The following is a 23,276-nucleotide window of genomic DNA, read 5'->3' on the forward strand; positions in this document are numbered from 1 at the left end:
TTGTCTGCAAAGCCTAAGGACCCAAGTTCAATTCCCTAGGGCCTATGTTTAGCCACATGCGCAAGGTGGCCCATACATCTGGAGTTCATTTGCGGTGGCTAGAGGCCCTGGCATGCCCATTCTCTATCTATCTATATGCCTCTTTCTCTCTCTTTCTCTCAAATAAATAAATAAACAAAACATATTAAAAATATTTTTAGAGCTGGGCATGATGGGGCCTGCCTTTAACCCCAGCACCAGGGAGGCAGAGGTATGAGGATCACCATGAGTTCAAGGCCACCCTGAGACTACATAGTTAATTCCAGGTCAGTCTGGGCCAGAGTGAGACTGTACCTGGAAAAACTAATATATATCTATCTATATCTATACATATATAATTATATGTAATATATAAGATATTAATATATACGATTAATATATTATGTATTCATATATATAATTAATAATAATTATATATAAATAAAGGCAATATGCCATGAATATAATTCTTTCCCACCATTTCCCCTCCAAATCCCTTCTCCACTTAATCCCTCTTTATAACATCTAACTCATCTGTCCTAGGGTGTCATCTTCCCCCCTTCCTATTATGCAGGTCTTATTAGGGAGTGTCAGCCACTATGAGATATCAAGCCACTTTGTGTCTGGGTGACAGCATTGTAAGCACTCCTCCCTTTCCTTCCTCTCTTATTCCCCCACCACCTCTTCCACAATGGTCCCTGAGCCCTGACGGAGACGTCTCCGTGCTGAACACTCCACTGTCACTTCTTAGCACGTTGGTAAGTTTTGATTCACCTTGGTGGTCACCGCCATCTAAAAAGAGAAGCTTCTCTAACCAAAAGTGAGAGTATGGGCTGGAGAGATGGCTCAGCGGTTAAGCGCTTGCCTGTGAAGCCTAAGGACCCGGGTTCGAGGCTCGGTTCCCCAGGTCCCACGTTAGCCAGATGCACAAGGGGGCGCACGCGTCTGGAGTTCGTTTGCAGAGGCTGGAAGCCCTGGCGCGCCCATTCTCTCTCTCTCTCCCTCTATCTGTCTTTCTCTCTGTGTCTGCCACTCTCAAATAAATACAAAATAATTTTTTTAAAAAAAGTGAGAGTAGCATTAATATATGGGCGTGAGTGTTTAGAGGGCAGTTTGGTGGATATTATATCTCTATTCTATTTATTCTATTCTATTCTATTCAATTCTATTCTATTCTAGTCTTTTCTATTCTATTCTATTCTATTCTATTCTATTCTATTCTATTCTATTCTATTCTATTCTATTCTATTCTATTCTATTCTATTCTATTCTATTCTATTCAATTCAATTCATACATATCATATCCATTCAGCCAGACAACAGTAGTTTCCCCCTTAGGGCTTATGATCTCCTCAGCCATAGGCATTCATTAGGTTTTCAGTACCAGACAAGAATTCCATCCAGTGGAGTGGACCTCCAGTCCAATCAGAGAGCAGTTGTTTTCCCCCTAAACAGACATGCCACCATTGCACCAGTTAGTGTATTTGGCCTAGCTGCCAGCCGTAAGGCTTGCAGGACCCACTGCTGGTTCAGACCATTGGTGACTTCTCTCTCCCAGCAGGCTGCATGCGGCAGAGCTCTTTCCCGCGTCCTCCCGGCTAGTTATAGGGAGGAGGCTGCCGCCCGGCTCCTACTTGAGTCCTCAGTGCCCTGCAGCCCAAGCACGGGAAGAGCTCAGGACTGGGTCTTACTATTGACTTGTAGCAGGCAACCAAAAGCCTTGGCAAGAGCTTGTAATGTTTCGGGGGCATCAGAGGGCATGGTGGCACACTCCTTTAATCTCCTTTTTTCTACATATTTAATTTATTTGCAAGCAGAGACAGAGAGAGGGAGAGAATGAATGTACCAGGGCCTCCAGATGCTGCAAATGAACTTCAGATGCATGCACTACTTTGTGCATCTGGCTTTATGTGAGTACTGGGGAACTGAACTTGGGTGATAGGCTTTGCAGGCAAGTACTTTAACTGCTGAGCCATCCCATCCCATCAGCCCTGACTTTTTTTTTTTTTTTTTTGAGGTAGGGTCTCTCTCTGGCCCAGGCTGACCTAAAATTCAATATGTAGTCTCAGTCTGGCCTCAAATTCATAGTGATGTGCCCACCTTTAATTCTAACACTAGGGAGACGGAGGTAGGAGGATCACTGTGAGTTCAAGGCTAGCCTGGGACTAGAGTGAGTTCCAGGTCAGCCTGGGCTACAGTAAGACCCTACCTTGAAAAACAAAACAAAATAACAAAAAATAATAATAATGAAACACCTGAGGACCTGCTGCATGGTGAAAGCCGGACTTGGGGCCCGGTGAGGGATTTGAATGAACAAATGAATGAAATGGGCATGTTAAGAGGCTGCCGCAGACCCGGAAGAAGCCGGTTCAAAGCTGCACTGAGCAGGGTGGGGGTGGTGTGGGGGTGGTGGTGGCTATGTTTTTAGTCTCAGCACTCCCAGACCCCTCCAGGATTAGATGGGGTCAACCTAGAGCGTGCCCATCATGCCAGCATGCAGCCAAGCCTACCAGCAGTACAACTAAAAAGTCCTAAACAGGGGCTGGGGAGATGGCTTAGTGGTTAAGCGCTTGCCTGTGAATCCTAAGGACCCCGGTTCAAGGCTCAATTCCCCAGGACCCACGTTAGCCAGATGCACAAGGGGGCGCACACATCTGGAGTTTGTTTGCAGTGGCTGGAGGTCCTGGCATGCCCATTCTCTCTCTCTCTGCCTTTTTCTCTCTGTCTGTCGCTCCCAAATAAATAATAAACAAAAAAATTTAAATAAAAAAGAAAAAAAATCCTGAACAGGCTCAAGACTCAGATCCTCGCTCTGCTGCCCTTGGCATTGCACGGACGCCCATGAAAGCTAGTGGTGTGGAGCCTGTTCTGCCCCAGGGAGCACCTGTATTTTCTGGAACTGGATTTGCCTTTGGGTGCTCAGTTATCTCTTGGGGACCCACTGCTACGCTGGAGCCAGACTGAGCTCCCTTCCAAAGCAGCGTTTTCTGAGGAAGCGAAACAGTCCACAGAAAGCTCCGTGGCCAGCCAGAGCCCAGAGTCCTTGAGAGACCCTGGACGCCTCAGTGTTCGGGTTCTCAGTGCCATAGACGGAAGGCAGGCGGCAGGGCACTAGGGAGATCCCCTCCCCCGTCCTGCATGGTGACAACCCCCTGGGACCCTGACACTAAGACACTAACTGAAAGTGCCAGGGAACTAACGAAAGGAGCCATTCTTGGACCCGGACCACGTCTGAGAACTGGAGGAAGAACACGGGAGCAAGGCCGGGACCATGACAAGGAAAATGAGCATTTGCTTTGGTGGAGGGCTGGGCCCGGCCTGGGACACTCAGGGCCACTGCTGCCCGGTGTCCTCTCGCCGCTGCCTCTTCCAGGGACTCTGAGGCAAGGCTTGTATCTTCTTGGATTCCTTCTGGGCTTCAAACTCTGGTTTTTGAATATCACTGAACTTTTTTGTGTGTGCAATTGGCTTTATGAGGTTGCTGGGGAATCAAACCTAGGTCCTTCGGCTTTGCAGGCAAGTGCCTTAACTTCTAAGCCATCTCTCCAGCCCCCAAAGTCAAATCTTTACTGAACATGTTCATATCTTTTTCTTGTCACTGTTCCTTAATACAAACAAATAACGAATTAGTGTAACATTTATGCTGCACTCGGTATTGGAAGTCACCTAGAGAAGTCAAAGGCACGGGAGATGTGCACAAATTGTACGCCGCGTTACAGAAGTCACTTGAACATCAACGCGTTTTAGTCTCCTTGGGCAAGGAGTCCTGGAATCATGACCTTTTGGATGCAGAGAAATGACTCACCGTTCAGGGGATAAAATCCTATGAAAGAAATGGTTGTGTCCTCACCAGGTCCTGGGACAATCTCCTCTGGGAGGTTAGGAGAAGCTTCTCTTTTGAGGTGACATTATAGATGAGACCTAAATGTTTTTTTTTTTTAATTTTTATTAGCATTTTCCATGATTATAAAAAAAATCCCATGGCAATTCCCTCCCTCCCCCACCATACTTTCCCCTTTGAAATTCCATTCTCCATCATATTACCTCCCCATGTCAATCACTATACCCTTCCTTTCTCTTCCCTTTCACTGAACTTTCTTTGTCTGTGTGTTTCTTGTTTATTAAAGGAGATTGATTAAATACACACACACACAGACACCTGAGTTTATGGGGTAACATTTAAATTACCACAGTAACTAAAGCCACAAATGAGTCATGAGAAACTCCACCTCGTAGCCAAGCTGGACTCTTCTGAGTGCAGAACCCAGGAGCCCCCTACTAGGAGCATTTGGCATCTGAAGTGAGGGGTAGACTTGGGGGGCAGAGCCCTTAAACCGTGGGCTTGTACTAATTCCGGGTGGCTATGGTCAGAATTGACTTGAGCTGTAAGGCACCCCCGTGTCATCCACAGAGGAGCGCAGATTGCTTGTTGTGGAAAGCCACACAAACGGTGTCAGAAGCGAGGGAGTAGAGAAACAAGATTTTCCTCTGAGGGAGGACTCAGGCCCAGAGTTGATCTAGGATGTGATTCATTGTGATATTGAGTTGATCTCAAGGACACATGGGAACCCAGAGACGAGGGGAGGTAGCTGATGGGGATGGCTGGAGGAACTGGAGGAGAAAGAGGAGAGAGAGATGGCTCCAGAGAAGGGACAGCAGCAAAAGTTTGTCACTGGCTCAGCCTGTTGATGGAGGTACTAGCACCATACCTGATTTCAGGTCTGTACGCGTATTCCAATCACCCCCGTGAACTTGTGTGGGAATGGCTGGGGCTGGGATGTCTTCCCACATGCCTACAGGTAGGCACTGCCTTGAAAAACAACAACAGCAACAACAACAACCAAATCAAAAAAAGGTTGGGAAGCCAGGTGTGGCGGCACATGCCTTGAATCCTAGCACTTGGGAGGCAGAGGTAGGAGGATCGCCGTGAGTTTGAGGCCTCTCTGACAGTACATAGTGAATTCCAGGTCGGCCTGGGCTAAAGTCCTTACCTCAAAAAATTAAAAAAAAACAAAACTTTTGCTTGGGCTGGAGAAATGGCTTGGTGGTTAAAGGTACTTGTTTACAAAGCCTGATGGCCCAGGTTCAATTCCCCAGTTCCCATGTAAAGGCAGATGCAAAAAGGGGGTTTGGCTATTTTTATTATTTTATTTATTTTTTTTATAGTTTGTCCTTTTTATTTTTTTATTTTTATTTTTAAATTTTTATTAGCATTTTCCATGATTATAAAAAAAAATCCCATGTTAATTCCCCCCCCACAATTTCTCCATTCTCCATCATATTACCTCCCCATCTCAATCATTGTACTTACATATATACAATATCAACCTATTAAGTACTTTGTTTACTTATTAAGCTCACAGCAGTTCTCCTACCTCAGTCTCCCAAGTGCTGTGACTGAAGGCATGTGCCACCATGCCTGGCTTTATGTTTTTACTTTTTTTTAAGCTAAGTTTTTTTTTTTTTAATTTTTTATTTATTTATTTGAGAGCGACAGACACAGAGAGAAAGACAGGTAGAGGGAGAGAGAGAGAATGGGCGCGCCAGGGCTTCCAGCCTCTGCAAACAAACTCCAGACGCGTGCGCCCCCTTGTGCATCTGGCTAACGTGGGACCTGGGGAACCGAGCCTCGAATCGGGGTCCTTAGGCTTCACAGGCAAGCGCTTAACCGCTAAGCCATCTCTCCAGCCCTGTTTTTACTTTTTTAAGAACATATTTTATTTATTTGGAAGAGGCAGAGAGAGAGAGAGAGAAAGGTGTGTCAGGGCCTCTGGCCACTGCAAACGAACTCCAGACTCATGTGCCACCTTGTACATCTGGCTTTACATGGGTACTGGGGAATAGAACTTAACTCCTTAGGCTTCAAAGGCAAGTACCTTAACCACTGAGCAAACTCTCCAGCCCTGTGTTTCTATTTTTTAAATTTATTAGAAAAACTGAGAGAAAGTTATGAGCGGGCCAGAGCCTCCAGCCACCACTGCAAATACACTCCAGGTGAGGTACTTCTCTGCACGTGGCTCTACATGGCTCCTGGAGAATCGAACCCAGGTGGCCGGGCCTGGCAGGCAAGTGCCTTAACTACAGAGCCCGACAGGGTCTCTCTTGTAGTTTGGCACGGCAAATGCTAGACTCGCTGGCTCATAAACCTTGGGATCCGGGATTACACACCAGGTTTGCGCTTGGGTGGCAAGCACTCAACCACTTAGCCATCTCCATAACCATACAGTTTTTGTTTTGTTTTGTTTTTGTTTTACAAAGTCAAGTCTCATTCTAGCCCCAGGGGTTGACCTGGAATTCACTACATAGCCTCCAGCAACTGCAAAGGAACTCCAGACACGTGTGCCCCCTTGTGCATCTGGCTAACGTGGGTCCTGAGGAACTGAGCCTCGAACCAGGGTCCTTAGGCTTCACAGGCAAGCGCTTAACCACTAAGCCATCTCTCCAGCCCTCTTTTTTTTTTTTTTTTTTTTTAAGACAAGTTCTCATTGTGTAGCCTCAGCCTGACCTGGAATTTAGCATGTAGCCCAAGTTAGCTCTGAATTCACTGCCATCCTCACGTCAGCCTCCCAAGTGCTGGGGTTACAGCCCTGAGCCGCCCTACCTGGCTGCAAATTTCTTAAAACAAACAAACAAACCCTAAAAATCTCAGTCTGCGTCTGTAACTCAGGGGTAGAGCTTAGCACACTCAGTCCCTAGGTTCCATCTCCAGTAAGACACAGAGATAGATAGATAGATAAATTACCATATAACCCAACAATTTCATCCCTGGGCATTTTCCCAAGAGAAATTATGACATGTCGGTTTACATAAAAATATGTATACAAATTTTTATAACAGCTTTGTTCATAATACCCTAAACTGGATACTTCCCAAATACCCTTCAGCAGGTGGCTGGCATATCTATACCACAGACTGTGCTCCTGGGCATTCAGCCCAGAGAAATTAAATTTATGTCCACAAAGAAACCTGTGCATGAAGTTTTAGAGCAGCCTCACTTGTAATGGCCCCAAGCTGGAATTATCCCCGCTGTTCATCTACAGGTGAGTGGCTAAACCAACCGCAGTGGACTGTTGCTCAGCAGTCAGGGAACACAGCAATAATACATCCAATAGTTTTGATGAATCTGAAGAACATTATGCTGAATGAAAAGTTCAAGGCCCAGCCGGCGTGGTGGCGCACACCTTTAATCCCAGCACTCAGGAGGCAGAGGTAGGAGGATCGCCGTGAGTTCAAGGCCACCCTGAGACTACAGAGTGAATTGCAGGTCAGCCTGGGCTGGAGTGAGACCCCACCTCAAACTCCTCCTACCTCTTTCCTGCCAAAAAAAACATTCAAGTCCTCAGCAACCTAGTGCAACTCTGTCTGGAAATAGTAAAAACAGGTCTGGAGATAGAGCTCAGCGGTAGAATGCTTGCCTAATATATGCCCAAAATAAAAAAAAAAAAAAAAAAAGGCTGGAGAGATGGCTCAGCGTTTAAGGTGTTTGTCCTGCAAAGCCTAACAACCTGGGTTCGATTCCCCAGTACCCATGCAAATCCATATGCACAGGGTGGCACATGCATCTGGAGTTCATTTATAGTGGCTGGAGGTCCTGATGCATCCATTCTCTCTCTCTCTGCTTACAAATAAACAAATAAATAATTTTTTTAAAAAGTAGTCAGGTGTGGTGGTGCATACATTTAATCCCAGCACTCGAGAAGCAGAGGTAGGAGGATCGCCGTGAGTTCGAGGCCACCCTGAGACGACATAGTGAATTTCAGGTCAGCCTGGGCTAGAGCAAGACCCTACCTTGAAAAACCAATAAATAAATAAATAAATAAAGTTATATATTAGTTTGTGCTAAGGCAGGTGTTTGAGTTCCGGGCCAACCTTGTACATGTGAGACAAGATCTATGCCACTGATCTGCAGTCTCAGTCCTTGACTTTTCAAGACAGGGTCTTGCTTTGTACACAGGCTAGCCTCAAACTCACAGCTCTTCTCCTTTGCATCCCAAGTGCTGAGATTACAGGTGAGTACCATCATATCTGGCTTGTTACACCACTTAAATCCCTTTTCCGCAATGACAACCTTTTAGAGATGACAATCAAGTTGTGGTTGTGAAGGGCTACAGATGGGTCAGGTAGGGAAGGGATGTGCCTGTAAGAGTGACTGGAGTGATCCTTGTGGTAGATATAGAAACCACATGAGGAACTCGTGCAAGGGCTAGGGAGATGCCTTAGCGGGTAAGGCACTTGCTTGCAAAGCTTGCCAGCCCCGGGTTTGATTTCCCAGTACCCTCATAGAGCCAGACCACAAAATGGCACATACCTCTGAAGTTCCTTTGCAGTGGCAAGAGGTCCTGGAGTGTTCACCCATCCTCTCTCAGAATATATAATATAGGGCTAGGTGTGGTGGCACACACCTCTAATCCCATCACTTAGGAGGCAGAGGTAGGAGGATCACAGTGATTTTGAGGCCACTCTGAGACTACATAATGAATTCCAGGTCAGCCTGGACTAGAGCGAGACCCTACCTCAAAAAGAAATAAAACAAAACAAACTGTGTGTGTGTGTGTGTGTGTGTGTGTGTGTGTGTGTGTGTGTATGGCTAGAGAGATGGCTTACTGGTTAAGGCACTTGCCTACAAAGCCAAAGGACCCAGGTTCAATTCTCCAGGACCCATGTAAAGTAGATGAACAAGGTGGCACATTGCATCTGGAGTTCGTTTATAGTGGCTGGAGGCCCTGATACGCCCATTCTTTTTATCTGCCTCTTTCTTTCTCCCCCTCTCTCTCCAATAAATAAATAAATAAAAATTAAAAAAATATAAATACAATTAAAATATTTTTCAAAAAGTAAACTTAGCTGGGCGTGGTGGCGCATGTTACTCTCAGCACTCAGGAAGCAGAGGTAGGACGATCACTGAGTTCGAGGCCACCCTGGGACTACATAGTGAATTCCAGGTTAGTCTGAGCTAGAGTGAGACCATACTTCCAACCCCCCCCCAAAAAAAGTTTAAAACTTGCACAGAGCTTAATATATGTATGTGTTCATGCACAATTACACACTAATGAAGTTAACAAAGGATACATCTGAAAATGATCAATGACATTTTGTCAATGTCAATCCTTATTGTAATGAAAGGATTGCAGACATTTGAATACCAATGTTCGTAGCAACCTTATTCACAGTAGCCAAAAGGTGGAAATTACCCAAGTATCCATCAACAGGTGTAGTATCACAGTGTTAACGCACAATGGAATGTTATACAAACTTTTAAAGGTAATGAAATTCTGGTGCATTCTACAATATAGATGAGTCTTAAAAAACATTATGCTAGGCTAGGCACAGTTGTATATACCTGTAATTCCAGGACCTACGGGGCTGAGGCAGAAGCCTGAGTTACTGAGTGAGTTCAGGAGAGAATGGGCATGTCAGAGCCCTAGCTGCTACAAACTCTACATGCATGAGCCACTTTGTGAATCTGGATTTACATGAGTACTGGGGAATCAAACTCAGGTTGTTAGGCTTTGCAGGCAAGCACCTTAACTGCTGAGCCAGCTCTCCAGTCCTTAAATATAACTATAAGTATATATATTGTTTTTGTGGGGTTTTTTTTTTTTTTGTTTTGTTTTTGGCTTTTCAAGATAGGGTTTCACTCTAGTCTAGGCTGACCTGGGATTCACTATGTAGTCTCAGGGTGGCCTCGAACTCACAGCAATCCTCCTACCTCTGCCTCCCGAGTGCTGGGATTAAAGGCGTGCACCACCACGCCTGGCTTTATATATTGGTTTTTTTTTTTAATTTTTTATTTTTATTTATTTATTTGAGAGTGACAGACACAGAGAGAAAGACAGATAGAGGGAGAGAGAGAGAGACAGAGAGAGAATGGGTGCGCCAGGGCTTCCAGCCTCTGCAAACGAACTCCAGACGCGTGCGCCCCTTTGTGCATCTGGCTAACGTGGGACCTGGGGAACCGAGCCTCGAACCGGGGTCCTTAGGCTTCACAGGCAAGCGCTTAACCGCTAAGCCATCTCTCCAGCCCATATATTGGTTTTTTAAGGTATGGTTTCACTCTATCCTGGGCTGACCTGGAAGTCACTGCGTGTCTTAGGGTGGCCTCAAACTCATGGTGATCTTTGTACTTTCGCCTCCCAAGTGCTGGGATTAAAGGCATGTTCCACCATGCCCAGCCCTAAAAATATATTTATTTATTTGCAAGCAGAGGGAGATAGAGAGAAGAGAGACAAGGAGAATGGGTGGGCCAGGGCCTCTAGCCACCACAAACGAACTCCAGATACATGTGCCTCTTGTGCATCTGCTTACATGGGTCCTGGGGAATTGAACCTGGGTCCTTAGGCTTTGCAGGCAAGTGTCTTAACCACTAAGATATCTCTCCAGCCCCCAAAAAATATTTTTAAAAGAACCCAAAACATGGGGGCTGGAGAGATTGCTCAGTGGTTAAAAGTGCTTTCTGTGCAACCCTGATGACTGGAGTTTGCATCCCTCTTGCTTACTCTCTCGCTCTGGCTTAGCAGTTAAGGCACTTGCCTGTGAAGCCTAAGGAACAATGTTCACCCCTCCAGGTCCCACGTTAGCCAGATGCACAAGGTGACACAAGGTGACACAAGCACGCCGCACACACACACGAGGTGACACATGCGTCTGAAGTTTGGAGGCCTTGACACACCACTCCACTCTCTGCCTCTTGCATTCTCAATCTCTCTCTCTCTTGCTGTCTCATGAAAAAGCAAACAAACAAGGCTGGGGTGGTGGCGCACGCCTTTAATCCTCGCACTCGGGAGGCAGAGGTAAGAGGATCGCCAAGAGTTCGAGGCCACCCTGAGACTCCATAATGACTTGCAGGTCAGCCTGGGCTAGAGCGAGACCCTACTTTGAAAAACCAAAATAAATAAATAAATAAATATTTAAATCAAAAAATTAAACTATCTATTTATTTATTTGGGAGAGAAAGAGAGAGAATGGGCATGGTGCTCCTGGCTGCAAATGAACTATAGATGCGTGTGCCACTTTGAGTATCTGGATTTACATCTGCATTTGAGGAAATCAAACCCCAGGCCATCAGACTCTGCAAGCAAGCGCCTTTAACTGCTGAGAGCTGTCTCCAGCCCCTGTATTGTGTTTTTTTTTAAGTTTATTTATTTTATTTATTTGCACATGTGCAAGAGAGAATGGGCACACTAAGGCCTTCAGCCTCTGTAAACAAACTCCAGACACATGTGCCACCTTGTGCATCTGGCTTACGTGGGTCCTGGGGAATTGAACTTAGGTCCTTTGGCGTCAGAGGCAACTGCCTTAACCCTAAGCCATCTCTCCAGCCCCTGTATTTTTTTTTTTTTAAATACAGCAGAGAGGCACGGCATAGTGGTGCATGCCTTTAATCCCAACACTCGGGAGGCAGAGATAGGAGGATCTCCATGAATTCAAGGCCAGCCTGAGACTACATAGTGAATTCCAGGTCAGTCTGGGCTAGAGTGAGACCCTACCTCGAAAATAAAAACAAACAAAACAAAGAATACAGCAGAAGTTGGGGAGATATCTCAGTGGTTAAAGGCACTTGCTTGCAAAGCCTGATAACCCTGGTTCAATTTCCCAGTACCCATGTAAAGCCAAATGCTTGAAGAGGCACATGCATCTAGAGCTTGTTTACAGTGGCAAGAGTCCCTGCCCTGCTCATACCTTTCTCTGTGTCTAATAAATAAATTTAAAAAATAAAAATACCCAGGTGTGGTGGTTCACACCTTTAATCCCAGCACTTAGGAGGCAGATGTAGGAGGATCACTGTGAGTTAAAGGCTAGCCTGAGACTACATAGTGAATTCCAGGACAGCCTGGGCTATAGAGAGACCCTACTTTGAAACAACAAAATAGATAAATAAACAAATGAACTAAGGCAGAGGGGCTGGTGATAAAGGCACTTACTTGCAAAGGCTGTTGACCTGAGTTTAATTCTCCAGCACCCACATAAAGCTAGATGCAATGTGGCACATGTGCCTGACATTCATTTGCAGTGACAGGAGACCCTTGCATGCCAAGCCCTCCATGTAAATAACTAAATATTTTTTCTTTTTAAGAAAAAGGAGTCAGAAGTGGCTTGAGCCTATAAACCCACTTGGGAGGCTGAGGTTAGAGGATTGCTGTGTGTTTGAGGTCAGCCTGGGCTAGAGAGACACCCTCTGTCCAAAAAAGAGAAAAAGCCAGGCATGGTGGCCTGAGATTACATAGTGAATTCTTTTTTTTTTTTTTAATTTTTATTAACATTTTCCATGATTATAAAATATATCCCATGGTAATTCCCTCCCTCCCCACCCCCACACTTTCCCATTAGAAATTCCATTCTCCATCATATTACCTCCCCATTACATTCATTGTAATTACATATGTACAATATCAACCTATTAAGTATCCTCCTCCCTTCCTTTCTCTACCCTTTATGTCTCCTTTTTAACTTACTGGCCTCTGCTACTAAGTATTTTCATTCTCACGCAGAAGCCCAATCATCTGTAGCTAGGATCCACATATGAGAGAGAACATGTGGCGCTTGGCTTTCTGGGCCTGGGTTACCTCACTTAGTATAATACTTATACTGGAGTTCGTTTGCAGTGGCTGGAAGCCCTGGCTCACCCATTCTCTCTCTCTCCCTCTATCTGTCTTTCTCTCTGTCTGTCACTCTCAAATAAATAAATTAAAAAAAAAAAGGGCTATGGAGCTAAATAGAGAGTTCTCAAAGGAAGAAATACGAATGGCATATAAGCATCTAAAAAAATGTTCTACGTCACTAGTCATCAGGGAAATGCAGATTAAAACTACATTGAGATCTGGGCCTGGGTTACCTCACTTAGTATAATACCAGGTCCATCCATTTTTCTGAAAATTTCATAACTTCATTTTTCTTTACCGCTGAGTAGAACTCCATTGTATAAATGTGCCACATCTTCATTATCCACTCATCAGTTGAGGGACATCTAGGCTGGTTCCATTTCACAGCTATTATAAATTGAGCAGCAATAAACATGGTTGAGCACTTACTTCTAAGGAAATGAGATGATTCCTTTGAATATATGCCTAGGAGTGCTATAGCTGGGTCATATGGTAGATCAATCTCTAGCTGTTTTAGGAACCTCCACACTGTTTTCCACAATGGCTGGACCAGATTGCATTCCCACCAGCAGTGCAGAAGGGTTCCTTTTTTTCCACATCCCCGCCAACATTTATGATCATTTGTTTTCATGATGGTGGCCAATCTGACAGGAGTGAGATGGAATCTCAATGTAGTTTTAATCTGCATTTCCCTTATGACTAGTGACGTAGAACATTTTTTTAGATGCTTATATGCCATTCGTATTTCTTCCTTTGAGAACTCTCTATTTAGCTCCATAGCCCTTTTTTTTTTAAATTTATTTATTTGAGAGTGACAGACAGAGAGAAAGACAGATAGAGGGAGAGAGAGAGAATGAGTGAGCCAGGGCTTCCAGCCACTGCAAACGAACTCCAGACGCGTGCGCCCCCTTGTGCATCTGCATAGCCCATTTTTTGATTGGCTTGTTTGATTCCTTATTATTTAACTTTTTGAGTTCTTTGTATATCCTAGATATTAATCCTCTATCAGATATACAGCTGGTAAAGATTTTTTCCCATTCTGTAGGTTGCCTCTTTGCTTTTTTCACTGTGTCCTTTGCGGTGCAAAATCTTTGTAATTACATTAGGTCCCAGTGGTTAATCTGTGGTTTTATTGCCTGAGCAATTGGGGTTGTATTCAGAAAGTCTTTGCCAAGACCAATATGTTGAAGGGTTTCCCCTACTTTTTCCTCTAGCAGTTTCAGAGTTTCCGGTCTGATGTTAAGGTCTTTAATCCATTTGGACTTAATTCTTGTGCATGGCGAGAGAGAAGAATCTATTTTCATCCTTCTGCAGATATATATCCAGTTTTCAAAACACCATTTGCTGAAGAGGCTGTCTCTTCTCCAATGAGTATTTTTGGCATTTTTATCAAATATCAGGTGGCTATAGCTACTTGGGCTTACATCTGGGTCCTCTATTCTGTTCCACTGATCTACATGTCTGTTTTTGTGCCAGTACCATGCTGTTTTTGTTACTATGGCTCTGTAGTATAGGTTAAAATCAGGTATGGTGATACCACCAGCCTCTTTTTTGTTGCTCAGTATTATTTTAGATATTCGAGGTTTTTTGTGATTCCAAATGAATTTTTGGATTGTTTTTTCTATTTTCATGAAGAAAGCCTTTGGAATTTTGATAGGGATTGCATTAAATGTGTAGATTGCTTTAGGTAAGATTGCCATTTTCACAATATTGATCCTTCCAATCCAGGAACAAGGGATGTTTCTCCACTTTCTAGTGTCTTCTGCAATTTCTCGCTTGAGTGTTTTAAAGTTCTCATTGTATAGATTCTTTACTTCCTTGGTTAGGTTTATTCCAAGGTACTTTATTTTTTTTTTGATGCAATTGTGAATGGGAGTGATTCTCTGATTTCATCCTCTGTGTGTTTGTTGTTAGCATATATGAAGGCTACTGATTTCTGTGTATTTATTTTGTATCCTGCTACATTGCTGTAGGTTTTGATCAGCTCTAACAGCTTGCTAGTAGAGTCTTTAGGGTCCTTTATGTATAGAATCATGTCATCTGCAAATAATGATAACTTGATCTCTTCCTTTCCAATTTGTATCCCTTTTATGTGTGTCTCTTGCCTTATTGCTATGGCTAAGACTTCCAAAACTATATTAAATAAAAGTGGGGACAGTGGACACCCTTGTCTTGTTCCTGATTTTAGTGGAAAAGCTTCCAGTTTTTCCCCATTTAGTAATATGTTGGCTGTAGGCTTGTCATAAATAGCCTTTATTATATTGAGATATGTTCCTGCTATTCCCAGTCTCTGTAGGACTTTATCATGAAGGGATGTTGGATTTTGTCAAATGCTTTCTCTGCGTCTAATGAGATGATCATGTGATTTTTGTCCTTCAACCTGTTTATGTAATGTATTACATTTATAGATTTGCGTATGTTGAACCATCCCTGCATCTCTGGGATAAAGACTACTTGGTCAGGGTGAATGATCTTTTTGATATACTCTTGTATTCTGTTTGCCAATATTTTGTTGAGATTTTTGCATCTATGTTCATGAGGGAGATTGGTCTGTAATTTTCTTTTTTGTTCTATCTTTGCCTGGTTTTGGTATCAGGGTGATGCTGGCCTCATAGAAGGAGTTTGGTAGAATTCCTTCTTTTTCTATTTCCTGGAAAAGCTTAAGAAGCAATGGTGTTAGCTCTTCCTTAAAAGTCTGGTAAAATTCAGCAGTGAATCCATCTGGGCCTGGGCTTTTTTTAGTTGGGAGATTATTGATAACTGTTCGGATCTCCATGTTTGTTATAGGTCTATTTAAGTGATTAATCTCATTTTGATTTAATTTAGGTAGGTCATATAGATCAAGGAAATCATCCATTTCTTTCAGATTTTCATACTTTGTGGAGTATATGCTTTTATAGTATGTTCCTATGATTTTTTGAATTTCTCTGGAATCTGTTGTGATGTTACCTTGTTCATCTCTGATTTTATTAATTTGTGTCTCTTCTCTCTTTCTTTTGGTCAGATTTGCTAAGGGTTTATCAATCTTGTTTATCCTTTCAAAGGACCAACTCTTTGTTTCATTAATTCTTTGGATTGTTCTTTTTGTTTCTATTTTATTAATTTCTGCCCTAATCTTTATTATTTCTTCCCGTCTACTGATTTTTGGTTTGCCTTGTTCTTCTTTTTCCAAGGCTTTAAGGCGAAGCATTAGGTCGTTTACTTGCGACCTTTCTAATTTCTTAATATAGGCACTTAAGGCTATAAATTTACCTCTTAGAACTGCCTTCATTGTGTCCCAGAGATTTTGGTATGTTGTGTTCTCATTATCATTTGACTCTATAAATTTTTTGATTTCCTTTTTGATTTCTTCATTGACCCATTCATCATTTAGTAGTGTATTGTTTAGTTTCCATGATTTTGTGTATGCTCTATAGCCTTTCTGGCTACTGATTTGTAGTTTAATTCCATTGTGGTCAGATAGAATGCAAGGAATTATTTCAATTTTCCTGAATTTGTTAAGATTTGCTTTGTGTCCTAATATATGGTCTATTTTAGAGAATGTTCCATGTGCTGCTGAAAAGAATGTATATTCTGCAGCCTTTGGACGAAATGTCCTGTATATATCTGTTAAGTCCATTCCTTCTATGACCTCATTTAGTCCAGATGCCTCTCTGTTTATTTTTTCCCGGGATGACCTGTCAATTGATGAGAGTGTTTGGTGTTGTCTGTGACCTTAGTTCTAATAGTGTTTGTTTGATGAATTTGGGAGCCTCCATGTTAGGTGCATATATGTTTAGGATTGTAATGTCCTCCTGTTGGAGTGTGCCCTTAATCAATATAAAGTGACCTTCCTTATCTTTCTTGACTAACGTCGGACTAAAGTCTACCCTGTCTGATATTAGGATAGCCACCCCTGCTTGTTTTCTAGGCCCATTTGCTTGAAACACTGTCTTCCAAACTTTCACCCTAAGATAATGTCTATCCTTTGTAGAAAGGTGAGTTTCTTGGAGACAACAAATTGTAGGATCCTGCTTTTTAACCGTCTGCAAATCTATGTCTTTTTGTTGGGGCATTGAGGCTGTTGATATTAAGAGATATTATTGAAAGGTGTGTATTTATGTTTGCCATTTTTTTTTGTGTGTGTGTTACTGGTTCTACCTGTACTCTCTTCTGTTAACTAGTATTTGAGTATTGCTTGTTTTTTCTAGGTTCCTTATATGTGTGCTTTTCCTTTTCTTCAGCATGGAGGATTCTATCAAGTATTTTCTGTAGAGCTGGTTTTGCCTTCAAATACTCCTTTAACCTGCTTTTGTCATGGAATGTCTTTATTTCTCCATCTATTTGAATGGATAACTTTGCAGGATAAAGTAACCTTGGTTGACAGTTGTTATCTTTCAGAACTTGGAATATATCACTCCAAGCCCTTCTGGCTTTAAAAGTTTGTGTTGAATAATCTGCTATAATCCTGATGGGCTTGCTTTTGTAGGTAACTTGATTTTTCTCTCTAACTGCTTTCAATATTTTTTCTTTGGTGTGCGTGTTTGGAAGTTTGATTATAATATGGCGAGGAGAGGTTCTTTCTGGGTTTTGTCTGGCTGGGGTTCTAAAGGCTTCCTGTATCTGTATTGGCACCTCTTTCCCAATTTGGGGGAAATTTTTTTCTATGATTTTGTTGAAGACGCCTACTATGCCTTTGGATTGGATTTCTTCCTCTTCTACTATGCCCTGAATTCTTATATTGGATCTTTTCATAGTGTCCCGAATATCTTGAAATTCCCACTCATACTTTTCTATAAGTTTGTCTTTCTCTTTGTTGAACTGTATTAAGTCTGCCACCTGGTCTTCTAGCTTAGATATTCTGTCCTCTCCCTCATCCATCCTACTGGTGAGATTTTCTACAGAGTTTTTAATTTCATTAACTGTGTTCTTCATTGCTAGTAATTCTGACTGGTTTTTCTTTATTATTTCTATTTCCTTATTTATGTCTTGTATTGCCTTCTTTATTTCATTAAATTGGTGTCCTGCCTCTTCTTTGATTCCTTTGATTTCCTCTTTGATTTCTTCTTTGATTGTTTTCATGTGTTCTTTGACCTCTTTGAACATATTTATAATCATTCTTTTGAACTCTTTCTCAGGCATTTCCTCTAACTCTTTCTCACTGGAGGACATTTCTGATGCATTAATACTTTTAGGTGGATTTATATCATCTTGCTTTTTAGTGTTTCTTGTGTTATAATGTATATATTTTTGCATCTTGGGTTAACTTAATGCTTGGATTTTCTAGCTAGCTGTGTATTCTTACCTGTATCAATTGATTTGATGTAATATATTTTCAGGGCAGGAACTTAAGGTGTTAGGTGTGGCTCTTAAGACTCTCAGAGTATCTACAAAGATGTTCTTAAGGGTTGAGTTTCCCTGCTATAGGAGTATTCAAGCAGGCTAAGTGGAGTAAAATACAGGTAGATTCTAAAATTTAACTAAACACTGTACACATTCAATCAAAAACAGCCCCGAGTATGTATGCAAGAGTAGTTATTATAATGACCAGATCCTCTATCAACAAAAAGGTTAAGATTTCTGGTCTGTTGAGGGATCCAAGTCAGCTTGCAACCAAGTGAGACCCTTCCCTGGTGCAATCCCAGTTACCTTGGATGATTTTGGTCTCAGTCAAGTTGCTGCCTGGGTCGTCGGGCTGCTGTTCTGATTTCTGGAGCTGGGCACTTGCTTTTCCTGCGGGGCCAACCGAGCCTGGCAAGTGTGGCCGTGCAGATCAGCTCCCCTGCTGCTGGAACTGCTGCTGCTCAAGCTGTCCCTGCTGGGCTGTAGCCACTGCTGCTGAAGGTGTTGCTGCTGGACCCACAGCTGCTGCTGCCTCTGCTGCTGCTGTTGCTGCCACTGCTGGAGTCAACACTGCTGCTGAAGCTGCTGCTGTTGTGTCCACTGCCGCTGCTCCCCCTTGAAGCTGCTGCTGCCGAGTCTGCTGCTGCCGCTCCTGGGTCCGCTGCTGCTGGGGCCGCTGTTACCGGTGCTGGAGCCGCTGATGTTGCTGCCGACCTCTGCTCCTGCTTGGGTCCCGTTGTCAGCCCAAGTTGGCGTGACCGGGTCCCAGGACGCTGCTGTGTTCACTGGAGCTGGGTTCAGGTGGTGGGGGAGGGGAGGGAGCCGCAGCTGCTCTGGTTCTCTCGCTGCGCCAAGCGTTCTTCTACCTCGCGGTCTGCTCCTCCGCTGCTCGCTGCCGCTCTCCCCTCACGTTTCCCGAGTTGCGGAGAGCGCGGTGTGAGGGGAAAATCCTGCACCTGGCTTTTCCTGTGGCTTGCGTTGAGTCTGGCGGCTTTCTGGTGCACTGCGACCGCGGTGGTTGGCGGAGCTGCCGGAGCCGCTTTTCCCGCCTGTGCAGGCTCTGGATGCTCTGGAACTCTTCTACTTCTCCGCTGCCACATCAATTTCCTATACACCTCACTTTTTAGTAAAAGTGTGTATTTTGCTAAGTTTTTGTTTGGTCTTTTTTCCCCCCTAGGCTGCTTTGGCGCGGTACCTACGCCGCCATCTTAACCGGAAGTCCTACATAGTGAATTCTAGGTCGGCCTGGGCTAGAGTGAGACCCTACTTTGAAAAATTAGAGAAATACAAAGAGAAAGAGAAAGGAGAGGGACAATCAAAGAAAAAAGAAACCTGCAAGGCTCTAGTGATATTTCTGAAGCCCTCTGTTGAGGTTCTTGGGTGGTAGACACCAGCCCCTCTAAGAACCCCAGTCTTGTTGCTGTGGCTTTATTGTCCATTAGCTTCTTTAAAAAAATTATTTTTGGGGCTGGAGAGATGGCTTAGCGGTTAAGCGCTTGCCTGTGAAGCCTAAGGACCCCGGTTCGAGGCTCGATTCCCCAGGACCCATGTTAGCCAGATGCACAAGGGGGCGCACGCATCTGGAATTCGTTGCAGCAGCTGGAAGCCCTGGCGTGCCCATACTCTCTCTCTCTCTCTCTGCCTCTTTCTCTGTCTGTTGCTATCAAATAAATAAATAAAAATAAACCAAAAAAAAATTAAAAAAAAATATTTTTGTTTGCTTATTTGAGAGTGATACAGAGAGAAAGAGGCAGAGAGAGAGAGAAAGAAAGAAAAAAAAAAGGGCACACCAGGGCCTCCAGCCACTGCAAACAAACTCTAGACGTGGGTCCTGGGTAGTGGAGCCTCGAACTGGGGCCCTTAGGCTTCACAGGCAAGTGCTTAACCGCTAAGCCATTTCTTCAGCCCTCCCCTCCCCCCATTTATTTTTATTTATTTATTTGAGAGAGAAAGAGGCAGATAGTGATAGAGGGAGAGAGAGAGAGGAGAGACAATGGGCACGCCAAGGCCTCTAGTCACTGCAAATCTGGCTTAGATGAGTACTGAGAAATTGAACCTGTGTCCTTGGGCTTCACAGGCAAGTGCCTTAATAACTAAGCCATCTCGTCAGCCCCCCGCTAACTTCTCCAGAGCAGTGCCCAGCTCACCAACAATGGCCAGTGGTAACATTACCCACCAATGGTCAGAACTGGCTAAGCAAGGAGCCTGAAGGGGTGATGATGGTCTGCCTGTTCATTCTTTTTTCTTCTCTGGGCTGGCTGGGGCCCCTCCCAGTGGGGAGGGCATTGTCTCCCGTGGATCTGTATAGCGGAATACCTGCCACACAGACTCACCGAGTTAAGACAGAGGGGTTCCACATCCCACTCCACCACTCTCCTGCATTTTGGGGTGGGGGAGAGACTACGGTTGTGAAATTTATTGCGGTTCATCCTTGATACTGTAGCAACCCAAATTGTGAGCTTTCAGGTTCAAGCCCAGCTTCACCAAGTGCCAACAACTCACGCAGCTGGCCTGGAATTCCTTGATCCTCCTGCTCCTGCCTCCCACAGGTACTGAGATTTTAGGCATTTGCCACCACACTTGGCTATATTCAGTGTTCCTTTTTTTTTTTAATTTTTTTTTCATATAAAACTTTTATTTAATTTGCTGTACACATGTAAATGTTAGGAAGTCATTAGGTAGATCCAATTTCCTCTGTGGGTTTAGTTTGATCTTCAGTTACCATTTTCCGAGATCTTTCCACTAGCTTATTCCATATTGTATAATGTGCTCATAAGTGGGTGGGTAAAGACAACCCCTGAAATCGTCTTAGAAAATTAGGTTGCTCAGATTGAAGGCTGTGGACCGCTGAAATTTCATACTGGAAACAAATGTTTGTCCTTGGAATGAGAGGGCCTTCACTCACATCAATGAAGTCACCAATACTGTGTAGCCTGACTATTCTCTCAGGGTTCTGAGATGCCTTCTCTTTTAAGAAGTCTGTTTTATACTTGTTGTGTTGAAATATTTCTAATGCCACTTTTACTTCAACTTCTAGAGTTTCAAATGGCAGATCTTTATAGATTAAGGTATGAACATTTTGTGAAGGAACGTAGGTTATCTTTTGTTGGCATCCATTCATCCAGTTTCTATTTTTTTTTTAATTTTTATTAGCATTTTCCATGATTATAAAACAAATCCCATGGTAATTCCCTCCCTCCCCCGTCCCACTTTCCCCTTTGAAATTCCATTCTCCATCATATTTCCTCCCCATCACAATCATTGTACTTACATATATACAATATCAACTTATTAAGTACCCTCCTCCCTTCCTTTCTCTTCCCTTTATGTCTCCTTTTTAACTTACTGGCCTCTGTTACTAAGTATTTTCATTCTCACGCAGAAGCCCAATCATCTGTAGCTAGCATCCACATATGAGAGAGAACATGTGGCGCTTGGCTTTCTGGGCCTGAGTTACCTCAGTATACTCCTTCCCAGGTCCAACCATTTTTCTGCAAATTTCATAACTTCGTTTTTCTTTACCGCTGAGTAGAACTCCATTGTATAAATGTGCCACATCTTCATTATCCACTCATCAGTTGAGGGACATCTAGGCTGGTTCCTCTTAGAACTGCCTTCATTGTGTCCCAGAGATTTTGATATGTTGTGTTCTCATTATCATTTGACTCTATAAGTTTTTTGATTTCCTTCTTGATTTCTTCATTCACCCATTCATCATTTAGTTGTGTATTGTTTAGTTTCCATGATTTTGTGTATGCTCTATAGCCTTTCTGGCTACTGATTTGTAGTTTAATTCCATTGTGGTCAGATAGAATGCAAGGAATTATTTCAATTTTCCTGAATTTGTTAAGATTTGCTTTGTGTCCTAATATATGGTCTATTTTAGAGAATGTTCCATGTGCTGCTGAAAAGAATGTATATTCTGCAGCCTTTTGATGAAATGTCCTGCATATATCTGTTAGGTCCATTCCTTCTATGAACTCATTTAGTCCAGATGCCTCTCTGTTTATTTTTTCCCGGGATGACCTGTCAATTGATGAGAGTGGGGTGTTAAAGTCACCCACTACCACTGTGTTTGGTGTTATCTGTGACCTTAGTTCTAATAGTGTTTGTTTGATGAATTTGGGAGCTCCCATGTTAGGTGCATATATGTTTAGGATTGTAATGTCCTCCTGTTGGAGTGTGCCCTTAATCAATATAAGTGACCTTCCTTATCTTTCTTGACTAATGTTGGACTAAAGTCTACCTTGTCAGATATTAGGATAGCCACCCCTGCTTGTTTTCTAGGCCCATTTGCTTGAAACACTGTCTTCTAACCTTTCACCCTAAGATAATGTCTATCCTTTGTAGAAAGGTGAGTACCCATTCAATCAAAACCAGCCCCAAGTATGTATGCCAGCGTAGTTATTATAACAACCAGATCCTCTGTCAACATAGAGGTTAAGATTTCTGGTCTGTTGATCCAAGTCAGCTTGCGACCAAGTGAGACCCTTCCCTGGTGCAATCCCAGTTACCTTGGATGATTTTGGTCTCAGTCAAGTTGCTGCCTGGGTCGTCGGGCTGCTGTTCTGATTTCTGGAGCTGGGCACTTGCTTTTCCTGCGGGGCAAACCGAGCCTGGCAAGTGTGGCCCTGCAGATCAGCACCCCTGCTGCTGGAACTGCTGCTGCTCAAGCTGCCCCTGCTGGGACTGTAGCCACTGCTACTAAAGGTGTTGCTGCTGGGCCCACCGCTGCTGCTGCCTCTGCTGCTGCTGTAGCTGCCACTGCTGGAGCCACTGCTGCTGCTGAAGCTGCTGCTGCTGTGTCCACTGCTGCTGCTGCCACTGAAGCTGCTGCTGCCGGGTCTGCCGCTGCTGCCACTCCTGGGTCTGCTGCTGCTGGGGCCGCTGTTACTGGTGCCGGAGCCGCTGATGTTGCTGCCGAACTCTGCTCCTGCTTGGGTCCCGCTGTCAGCCCAAGTGGTCCCGGGCTGCTGTTCTGTTCGCCGGAGGGAGCTGGGCTCAGGCGGTGGGGGCGGGGAGGGAGCCACAGCTGCTCCGGTTCTCTTGCTGCTCCACGTGTTCTTCTACCTCTCGGTCTGCTCGCTGCCGCTCTCCCTTCACGTGTCCTGAGTTGCAGAGAGCGCGGTGTGAGGGGAAGCTCCCACACCTGGCTTTTCCTGCAGCTCGAGCCAAGCCTGGCGTTTTTCTGGTGCGCCCCCGCCGCCGCAGTTGGCTGAGCTGCCGGGGCCGCTTTTCCCGTCTGTGCAGGCTCTGGATGCTCTGGATCTCTCCTACTTCTCCGCTGCCACTTCAATTTCCTATACACCTCACTTTTTAGTAAAAGTGTATTTTGCT

At 44.0% G+C, this 23,276-nt stretch overlaps 1 pseudogene; it reads left to right on the top strand.

Annotated features, from left to right (window-relative positions):
* Window positions 1–56: 56 nt before the first annotated feature.
* LOC123460108 lies at window positions 57–7,062 on the top strand (annotated as a pseudogene).
* The last annotated feature ends 16,214 nt before the right edge of the window (window positions 7,063–23,276 follow it).

The sequence above is a fragment of the Jaculus jaculus genome, chromosome 4, assembly GCF_020740685.1.
Source record: "Jaculus jaculus isolate mJacJac1 chromosome 4, mJacJac1.mat.Y.cur, whole genome shotgun sequence".
NCBI lineage: Eukaryota > Metazoa > Chordata > Mammalia > Rodentia > Dipodidae > Jaculus > Jaculus jaculus.